Genomic DNA, 11,308 nt, shown 5'->3' with positions numbered 1-11,308 from the left:
TGGGTGGCCCTCACAGGGACAACCTGGATTCCTGTGAATCGCATGCTGCTAGAAGCCCGGGAGGCAACCACCAGCACCAGGGGCACAGCCAAGGCAACAGAGGGAACCATGGCAAGCGATATGACAACGCCAATCAGAACTACAACCCTAGATCTAAGAAAAATTTCAGCAAAGGCTCCTCAAGCACAAGTAGAATGCCTTCTTCTAGAGCCACAAATACCTCTGAGGATTTCCACCATGGCCGCTTTGGTCATTTCTTATCGGACTGTACGTTTCCACCCATTGGTTTCATATGAAAAAGGGATGAGTATGCGACGATCGAGTGCCCATTTCGGGCTTCGATTCCCTAGTTGAAGATGATGGGCCATGGGATACAAGGGGATGGTTTCTTCTGAGTGGAACCAGAGGAGGAAGAAGAGGCTGACCAAGGTTCTGGAAACATTCCGGAGGCGGAGATCATGATCGAGAACCGTAAGCTTTCATGCCAAGAAATGGTGGCCGAGATGAATAGCCTCCTAAAGGTTGAAAATTTGGATTGGCAAGAAGAGCAATCCAACAATTCAACCTTCTTGGTGTGTTTCCAAACAAACAGAGCATGCACATTTGCCTTAACAACAGGGGCATTAATCTACCCATTAGCAAATGCAAGGCTACCTCTGTTGAACCTGTGTTGCATGTTGTGGTCTGTTGTTCACTTCTTAGCACCTGGGTCAAATTTTGGGGCATAGCCAACTCACTGAAAAAGAACATAAATCTGATGAAGCTAGCCCTAAAGCTGTTTAGCGGGATTACAATTGTAGACCAGCTCTCGGTCATCAAAAAAGGTCATGTGCGCGCAATGATCTTCTGCATCAAACCCGACCAAACTCAACTGCACCAACTGTATCGTTGGCAACAAAGGGTACATGAGGTCTCTGCGCTTGAGACTGGCCGGGCTTGAGAATGTGGTCTCTGCGCTCTCTCACGGTACTTTTGATTCATTTATCTCGCCTAAGTAAACCTTGTGGGTGGTCGACATCTTTTCCTCGACAAAGCCAGGGGAGGTGGTCATCTCGACGGGCAAGGCTTTCAATCTTCATCAAGCTGACGGGGCAGACTTGGGCTGGGAAAGCCCGACCAATTGGCCATTTTCTACTTGTGTGATGGAAGAAAGGGAGGAGAAGCTAAGCGCTCTCACAAATGAGTCCCAAGTGCACGGGGCTCTAACCTCGTCGCCCAAGACCAACCCATGGCGCCCCTGCTCTCTCCTCTTTCGTCTATGTCGATGCAGACCTCGGCTCCCATGTCGGGTATGTTCCCCAGCATGCAGGAGAAGCAACACCAAGATACATTCATGTGTCGGCTTCCAAGCTTCGCGAGGATCTACTAGCCTCCTTTTCTATCCCCAAGGGCAAGTGCACGAAGACTACAGCGATGGGTCCTTCTCGCCGCGGCATCGGGAACAAAGAAGGCAAGGTTGACCCCTCTCCGTACGGTGGGCACAACAACTCACTATGGAGAAGATTTGGGGAAACTAGGTAATCTCTTTCCCGATTATTCTGTTCTTCATGATTTCACCGAATCCTAGATTATTGCTATTACTAGGGATAGTGGGGTGAGTTTTTCTAGGAATCTAAGGGGCAGCAGGTTCAATAGACCGGATTAGGGCCAGAGTACTCGCTCAAGCCACGCTTGTTGATGTTGCTGCTCACAAAGTTGTTGAAGTTGCGCTAGCCACCGAGGACACGGGGAGGCCCCCGTTCCTTCTCCTTCCGGTGGGGATCCGGGTTCTAATCTTCTCGACTAAGGGGGTCCGAGGGCGCCCAAGGCTGAAACTAAACCTAAGCTCAAGTCGCTTAGCACCAAGGGGGTGCGCCTTCGCAGAAGTGTTTTCTAATACAGATGGTTTACTAGACTATTAGGGGTTTTGGCAAGCTTTTTTCAAGACCGAACGGCGGGCCCAACTTGAAGAATATGAAGATAGAGAGCGTATCAATTGTATTGCTCTACAGGAAATCAAATCATCTTTAACTTTCTTCAAGCTTAAACTATTGATTCGTTAGAGAATTTTGTTGGCAATGGGTGCCAGCACAAGGCCATTGGGTGGCATCTTTCTCGGGATTAACAAAGGCCTATATGAAATACAATGTTGGTCATCACGTCAATTTTCTCTCAGCGCCAAGATCAAAATTACGGCTAACCAAAGTTACTAGGAACTTTGTGCGGTGTATGGGTTGGTTGATCATTCGCTTACTCCTATCCGCTTGTCATAGCAACCGGAACCACATGCAAGATCCTTGAACTTAACGGCGGTCTAGCTCTAAGGAAGAAGCATACACGATGAAGTTAGAGCATTTGGCAAGCTTTTTCTATATATCCTCTAACTGAACGGGTCGGGTGACCAAAATTTACGGTACTTCTCGGCAAATTTTAAAAACAAGTGCTTTGGAAACCTAATCGCAATACCAGTAGTTTTATGATATATACCTGTAGATTAGAGGCAGTTTTAATCTAATTAGATTTGGAGCTGACAAGAGCTAAGATAATATCTGTTGCGCTTGTATCAATAGGTTTAATGATGCCATTGCCAACATGGCTTTGCTTGAGATCTGTACGATGGGTGCAAGATAAACATGGGCCAACCGTCAGCTAGCTCCGGTTAGATCAGTATCAGACAAGGTTTTCATCTCTGCTGATTGGGAAACAGCGTTCCTCCACTTCTTGGCTTAAGGCTGAAACTAGGATTGGATCTGAACACACACCTTTGCTCTTCTCGTCGAGGGAAGATTCCCCTAGGCCACCCCCTAGATTCTTCTTTGAACTAGGTTGGTTCCAAGATGGGGAGTTTTCCGATCAACTCAAGGCCGAATGGCAACCACCATCCACCATGGTTATCTGCAGAGCTGGCAAGGGTCTGTGCAAGCTTTGTTGGTTTCTGCATGGTTGGGGTGCCGACAGAAGCAGAAACGCACGCATCCTCAAAGCTGACACCCTTGATGTGATTATTTGGCTTGACGGGCAAGCGAACACAGTTGGCCTTGGCGAGGCAGGCCGGCAACGCAAATACGTTCCAGAGAGCACCATTATCAAACTACACAAGGAAAAAGAGATTTAGTGGCATCGCCAGGGGGCTTAAAGGGGACGTGGACACTACCTTGGCGAGGCAGGCTGACAACACAGATACGTTCCGAAGAGCACCATTATCAAACACACAAGGAAAAGAGATCTACTGGCATCGCGGGGGGGTGGGGGGGGGGGTCTAAAATGGATGCTTAAAGGGGACGTGGAGACCGGGTAATTTCATGTCGTCGCTAATGGCCATGAACGTAAAGTTTTGTGCAAAAGGGCATGGTTCCGCCCACAATTTTAGTTGGGAGACGGGGTGATCGCGTTAGTAGACAACAAGGAGTTGATCTTGGCTTTTACGGTGAAGAAATTAGGACTGCACTTAATTCCATGAAGACTGACACAACACCGAGGCTAGATGGCTTTGCAGTCGCCTTCTTCAAGCGTTGTTGGCCTTTTATTAAGCCTATTGTAGCTGACATTATCAATGGTTTTGCCCTGGGTACGATTGATATCAAGACTCAACTTCTCCATCCCGGCTCTCATCTCGCGCTCATAGCTTTACTCAGTTCCGCCCCATAGCTCTGATCAATGTCATCTTCAAACTAGCAACTAAGGACTATTCGAGAAGGTTGGATGCTATAGCGACCAAGATCGTTGATTTTAGTTAGATGACCTTCCTTAAGGGAAGGCACATTCTAGAGGGGATCCTCCGCTTCCACGAGGTCCACGAGATCAAATGCAAGAAACAGAAAGTCATCGCCCTAAAACTCAACTTCGAGAAGGCGTATACCCCGGTCAACTGGTCCTTCTCAAGGAGGTTCTCCTCCGCAAGGATTTGTATGCAGGATTTATCCACCGAATCATGGAACTAGTCCTAGGTGGCAAACCTCCATTGTATCAACCGCACTACGGGCCTTTCATCGGTAACAAACAAGGCATTTGGCAAGATGATCCAATCTCTCCCCTTCAGTTCAACCTCGTAGTGGACGCACTCTGTACCATGCTATCCAAAGCCGAGGAGGTTGGCCATCTTAAGGGCGTAGTGGCTCATCTGATCCCCAGTGGCATCTCTCATCTCTAATACACGGACGGCAACCTGCTTTTGTTTGAACCAGATCAAACTAGCATGGCTACGATTAGAACGGCTCCTATTTGCTTCAAGGCAATGTCGGGGCTCAAAATCAATTACGCTAAAAGCAAGGTGGTAACCATGGAATATCACCCGAGAAGGGTGTTCGGGTGGCCAAGCTACTCGACTATAAACTTGTGGATTTCCCCATGTACTTGGGTCTACCTACTTCCTACCGAGCCCTTGCCAGTGTTGACTGGGACCCTCTGGTAGGAAAACTAGGTTATAGGGTAGAACTGTGGCAAGGTAAGTTTATGTCATCAAGTGCAAGACTTGCCCTCACTAACGCTTGTCACTTGGTTATTCCTTTTTATGCAACGGGGTTGTTCCTTCTCGACGACGGGGTTCACAAGCAACTTGAGACCATTAGATCTCGCTTCTTTGGGAAGCAGATGGGCTTAAGAGGAAATACCATATGGTTCGTTGGGAGGACCTTTGTACACCTAAAAATCAAGGGGGTCTTGGCATAACAAACTAAAAAGAATGAACTTAGCCATGATTACCAGTGGATCTAGAAGATCTCTCAACATCACTCTTCCCTATGGGCTAAGATCCTCAAGATCTCAACATCATGATTCCCCTTGTTCAATGTCACTTCTCTTGTCCATTCCTGGATGGTCATGGACCGAAGCAATTGGTTGATCATTGCATGAATATTGTACCTACTAATTTCATGTATCCATATTCAGCATAAAAGTTACCTCTTGCTTGCTCTTCAGTTTCTTGTATGCATACTGCTTAATTCCTGCATGCTCTGCTTGAATTGTTGATTCATTCATGTCCAATTCTCTCCTTTCATCTTCATCTAAAGGATAGCGGCTAGTCCCCTGCTACTACTACTCGAAAACTACCACTAGTGTGCAAGCATGACAGCCCCTGTGGCCAGCAACCACCTTCAGGCAACAACAGACCCCCTTCTAGACCCAGTAAAACCACCCCAATGATATTGCTCCCATCCTCACAATAGATTCGGTAGCAGTCAGCCTTACTGTCGATGAGATCACGCTACCCAATGGCGACGACTACTCCTGCACATTATAATCACAGCTAGTGCCCAAGGGCATGAGCCGGTACGTCTGAACCGGGAGGTGCTGCGTGTACAAGGGCGATGGAGGAGGGGGACGAGGTATGGCCACCGGAATACACTTTGGCCATCCGGGGCCATCTACAAGGGCGAGTACTCCGTTGGGTTCATTAAAGACCAAGGGACCTACGACGTCGGGCGCAAAAGCTATTAATTGTCCTAAAAGGGGCAATGGAAGCTGGACCACAAGCACGGCCAAGGTCTTCATACCTACGCAACCGGGACACCTTCAAGGGCTCCTTGGTGCAGCGCCATGTGGAAGACCACGGCAGGTTCACGTGGGCAAATGGGAACACCTATGTCAATGCCATGCGGAACGACACCATGTCCAACAAAGGGGTGCTGGAATGGAGCATCGGGGACCTGTTTCAAGGGAACTGGCGCGACGACACGATGTACGGGTATGAGTTGTACACGTGGGAGAATAGTGGGTGCTACCTTGGGACATTGACCAGGGGGTTCAAGGTTGGGAAGGGCACGTTCTACCCTAAACGCTGCAGGTTCCAGCTCTAAATTAATGATCTGAGGAACAAGAGTGTGCTGCCCGAGATCTCAAGAAATGTCCTTCAACAGCAATCCTCTTCTTTCTTCGACACGATCAAGAGCCTAATGCTGCAGGTGCCAAGTGTCCTGGAGAAACATTAACTTTGACCGGACTTCGACGAAGAAGTCGTTTCTACAAAGGTCAGAGTGGCCATCGAGAAGATCATCGACGTTCATCAACCAAATTCATATTCTAAAACACAAGGGCCTAATGAAATATGACTGGTTCAACCTCCCGATACTCAAAAGGGAGTACACGCGTGGTGTTTTGATCATCGCGATCGTACTGAACAAGAGCTGCCAAGATTAATCCAAGAAACCGAGTCGTCGGCAGAGCAGGGCAGCCAAGGATGTCAAAAGGTCTAGGGAGATGATACTTAAAGGGCACAGGAGCTATTATATGATGCTTTGTCTGCAGCTTGGAAACAGGTAATACATATCACAAGGCATCTGCCTAATCCACAATTTTCAACACCTTCCTTCTCTGCATTGTTAGTTCTAGTTGCCCCATTGTACTTCTATGGAATGTTTTGATATCAGTACATATATTGTCCATTGCCTTTATTTATTTTAACCCATATGCGGAATAGAGGGTTGTAACATGTATGACCAGGATGACTGAATTTGTTGTCAAATTGGATAGGCTTCAAATCCAGCTAGGGCTGAACATGCTGATGAGAGCAAAGAAAGAAGAAAAACAAGATGGCGGCAAATCATTCCGTCAGGTGTATGATGTGGTGCCATGCACCGATCTATCATATCAATCGTGTCAAATGCAAGTGCAAGTGAGCACTCATCGCCTTGCCTATAAATTGTATCGACACCAATCTCAAGCTGATCACAAGACCAAAGCATAGTCATAATGGCCAGCACCATCAAGCAGGCTCTAGCTCTCGCTGCTCTCTTGATCCTGCTCACCAGCACCCACCTCATTGTCGCCGCAAGAGGCCTGGTCGCTGTAGCCGGCATTGGCGCTTGAGGAGGCGGCTACAGTGGTGGTGGTGGTGGTGGAGGAGGAGGTAGAGAAGACAGTGGAAGCGCCGGTTACAGTTATGACTATGGCTCGGGCTATGGTGTCGGTTATGGCTCTGGCGGCGGCATTGGTGGTGGATCCGGTGGTGGACATGGGGTTGGTGGTGGAGGTAGTGGCATATAGGCTCAGGGTAAGGCTCCGATTACAGCAGACGGCAGTGGTTATGGCTCCGGTTATGATTCTGGTGGTCAAGGTGGTGGAGGAAGTAGTGGAGGTAGCGGTGGATTCGGCTATGGTTGTGGTGGTGACTATGGATCTGGGTGTGGAGAAGGCTATGGGTTATGTGGTGGCAAGAAAGATGGCGGTGTAGGAGGTAGCGGCCGTGGTGGTCTTGGGCATGGAAGCGTTGGAGGCTATGGTTATGGCAGACGTGGCTATGGCGGCGAGCATGGCCACTAAGCATCATCTATAGTAGTTGTTACCATTGTTTATAAACAAAATATATAGCAGTTGTTACCACTGTTTATAAATAGAAATTAAGCTGGTAACAGAGAGAGCAATAAACATGGTGACTCGCTTGTTTAGATCAGCCATCCTAATATGCATGTTAATGATTGTTGCCACCATACTGTATTCATAAGATGGAATATAGCTTATTCAGTTTGAATTCTGATTTCTACACTTTTTTCCTATCATGCATACTGCTACTACATACACCAGAAAGCTTTTTCACAGAGGATGCATGCAAGATCACGAGCATACCGTCCATGTGTAAGTAGGTTACACGCCATCTCCAATCCTCAACCAACTTCACTGATTTTGCTTCAAAAATATTGAATTCACTTTCCTCTTCCATCCAGAAAAAATTATCCACCATCGCAGCCGGCTGAAATCCTCTACAAGATCCTCGGCATCACGAATTGCTTTTGATGTCCAAACAATCACACTTTCCTGTGATCAATTTTAAAAGCATCCAGCAAAGAGATTTCACAACTGAATCATCGATGCACAACGATTTTCAAATCATATGTAGAGTACCTGTTGCATGCCCAAGCTATGAAGTCAAAGTCAACCCTTGCTGAAATCTAAATCCACGCACCACTAACCTGCACATGAAGCTATTTTCAACAATCAGAGAAGATACCCAATGGCATGTCTTGACACAGGGAGAAAGCTGCAGGCATCCAATGCTCAGAAGGAAGACTACACTCTTCCCAGGTTCTCACTCAACTTAGTTTAGTAATGGACGGGCATGAGAAAAATGGCACTAACTCTACCAAAACCATGTATGTTTTGCATAAACCACATGTGCCGTACTAACTCCCAGCGCTACCAACAGCAACACCATGTCGTATAGTTATCTGGTGATCTTATGGGTGTATTAAGATGAAGAAATTCAAAAGGAAAAGATCAAACCACTTGAAAGTCTTCCACAACCCATACCCACAAACTAAATAAAAGACTGGTTTCACAACAAACCCAGACCACTAGTTAAATGCACATGGATAATAAATATATAATGAAGCTCCCAGTGCCAAACTAAAATAAATACAAGCGACCAGGTTGATAGTAATAAGAGAGCGACTACAGTGGCAAGTGAAATGCTGCATACCAATTAAGTATAAGCCCATCTGTGCAGCTTCTAATTGCCATATACAGTTGATGGACAATGTGTAGACATCATAAGAAGCCTTCAATCCCATGGATTGTGCTCCATATACAGCTTCTCATTGCCATACACGGGTTTCCATTCCCATTCATTGTGCTCCAAAGAGAGAGCCTTCAAGTAGACAATGATTTCTACTAGGCCTACAGATGAAGAATGCAGATTGGTGAACTCGGCTAATTTTGGGCCTAAGAGCTCATTGTTGGAGAAAGAGGCAACAAAATTAATATTATATATATATATATATATAATACAACAAACCTTTAAGCAAAAGAAGGAAATAAACATGGCAGGGTAAAGAGGTAACTACATATCACTATATAATTTATTTTAGACATATTGTTGGATGTCACTAGACGCCTGAGTAGCGCGACAGGTGACAAAGCCTAGTTCCTGAGAAGGCAACTGCAGGAGTAAGAATTTAATAATCATTATGTGGGCCAGAAAATGACGTGAAGGGTTTAATCCAGAGCGGTCTTAATACCAGAGTGAACCCCAGGCTTGCGACAGAGTGCATCTCTTCATAGTTGATTTGAAAAGTCAGTCCCCTGAATCGAAGTAGATAAATGATTGATACAACATGATCAAGAGAATATAAATATTATAGGGTGGCACTTCAAAGATAGCAATTCATACCATGTAAGCTTTATAGGCTGGAGCTTGGCTGACATTTGGGACATGATAATGTTTGGAGGAGCCTCCAAGCCCTGCATGTTGATTGCACTAAAAATGTTAGAATGTTGATTGCACTGAAGAGGCACTAACATTGACAGTATGAGATGAAAAAAATGAAAGACTGGAATCTCATATTCTTAGGCCTAGTACGCCTAATTTTCAGTAAGTACTTAACTATAAATTTATGATGTACACATAAATTTTAACTCACGTGATGCACAAAATAGTTTCATGAAACTTAAAAGTAATAATGCGAACTCTAGTGATGGATGTCAATGCAAGCAGGAGAAATTGTAAGATGCATGACATAAATTTATTCAACAAGTTGCTCTGCTGAGAAACGTGTGTTTTTGAGAGAGTCCGAGAACTTCATATAATATGATCCATTTGGCCAATAGATGTTACACATGATGGATCCCAATTACGCAATTAGTTTAATGAACATGAGGCATACATTTACAATTAGCATGGTTAAAATGGATATCGATACCTAAACCACAACGAAGAAAATAGCAAGATTACCTGAAACATAGCATTTCCAGACTTGACAGAATCATCTATCGAACCATATTGCACCGTAGGTTCTTTGGAGTGCAGTTTCTGCTTCTTTGTCAGACCCTTTTCAATGCAATTTCCTGGATGGTTATTATTTTTCTGGCCTTTCTTCTTTACTGTGTTTGCTGCTGCACTGCTTGATTTGTCCAGAACATTCTCTAATTCAGTGCCATCCGTGATAGAAGACAAGGTCATCTTAACACTCTGAACATCAGGCTGTGTCACAGGTGCTCTAATGCTGGTCTGTTTCTGCAGAATTTGTCCAACCTTCTTGCCAAGTCTCCCCAAAACTGGTCTAGTACTCTGCTGGATCAATAATCCTAGACGTACAGGTTCTTACAAGCAATTACGGGGCCTTCCCTTAAATCTCTTCGCCCCCCCCCTGATTTCTACCCAGGGTGGTGCCGCCTCACTCTCCATCTATCCAATTCTGTTAAGCCAACTCAGCCCGTAATTAATCTCTGCCCGTAATTACCCGTACGTGTAGCATTGCTCCTGCTGGATTCCTCACATTCCGATGCCCTGGCAACAAGCCTAACATACTTCGGGCACTAGTACTGATAGAGATTAGAAATATCAGATGATTTCCTGCCTGAACCGCTTGATCTAGAACCTCTGGTGAGGTCAAACACCTTGCGTACTTGGTCCAGCGCTTCATGATGTATCTATCTGGTATATACTTTATATCCATAACATATATAATTTTCAGAGCATAGCTACACAAGAAGCCAATCATCTCAAACTTCCCACATGAGCATGAAACAGTCTGCTCCATAGGGTTCCCAGAAACTGTAACACCGTCGGACCTCTTTCTCAACAAGCGAGATGACATACTCACAACACAGTCCACTTTCATCATGGTTCAGTGTAAGCTGACTGGAACTCCTCATATTCTTCCTGGAAAAGCTGAAAAATCACGTTGGTATAGACCTCGGAAGCCTGTGTCAGAACAAGGGCTCTGATTTTGAGGTAGGGCATCATCAACCTTGAACTGTAGTCCATCTCCAACTGCCTATGCGGGTGGACGTAACGAGCGGTCTTTCTGGCCCGCTCGTGGCCCGCTCGGTCTTGGCCCGCTCGGTCCTGGCCCGCTAGCGAAAAGGGTCGGTCCGGGCTGCCATATTCGGCCCGAAAAAATCTCGGTCCGGTCCGGTCTTTAACCGGTCCGACCGAGCGGACCCAGAAAACGCGATCACCGCAGTCACCGTTCCTCGCCATCGTGGCCACCGGCAGCCCCTGGATGAACCACCATGTCCCTGACCTTCCCCTCTTCTTCCTTCCTCTCGTACCCTTGCGACGTAGCCTTTCGCTGCCGCTCGCCATCGCTGCCATGCGTGGACTGCCGCCGATCTCGAGTTCTCGACCATGTCGTCGACCCAACCGTGGCAGCAATTCCTGCCATGGCAACGCTTTTTGCAGTGCAGACGAAGTGCCATAGCAGCCGTTTCAGCCCAGTCGTATCGTGGGAGAAACGCTCTCTCGTGATTTTTGAATCGTGGGAGAAATACTCGGTCATGATTTTCACATCCAATAAATCAGGAAAGTATTGTTTTGGAAGGCCCAAGATTTAATACTAGGGCCCTCTTCCTATTATCACGCGCCATCAATCCCGTGCTGCCGTTTCAGTCGAACAGA

At 46.3% G+C, this 11,308-nt stretch overlaps 1 pseudogene; it reads left to right on the top strand.

The window, feature by feature from the left end:
- The first annotated feature begins 3,716 nt into the window (after positions 1 to 3,716).
- On the top strand, positions 3,717 to 6,237 carry LOC123067882 (phosphatidylinositol 4-phosphate 5-kinase 9-like; annotated as a pseudogene).
- Positions 6,238 to 11,308: the final 5,071 nt, after the last annotated feature.

The sequence above is a fragment of the Triticum aestivum genome, chromosome 3B (genome assembly GCF_018294505.1).
Source record: "Triticum aestivum cultivar Chinese Spring chromosome 3B, IWGSC CS RefSeq v2.1, whole genome shotgun sequence".
NCBI classification, from domain to species: Eukaryota; Viridiplantae; Streptophyta; class Magnoliopsida; order Poales; family Poaceae; genus Triticum; species Triticum aestivum.
Note: the sequence above shows the minus strand (reverse complement) of the source record. Positions and strands in the feature narration are given on the sequence as shown.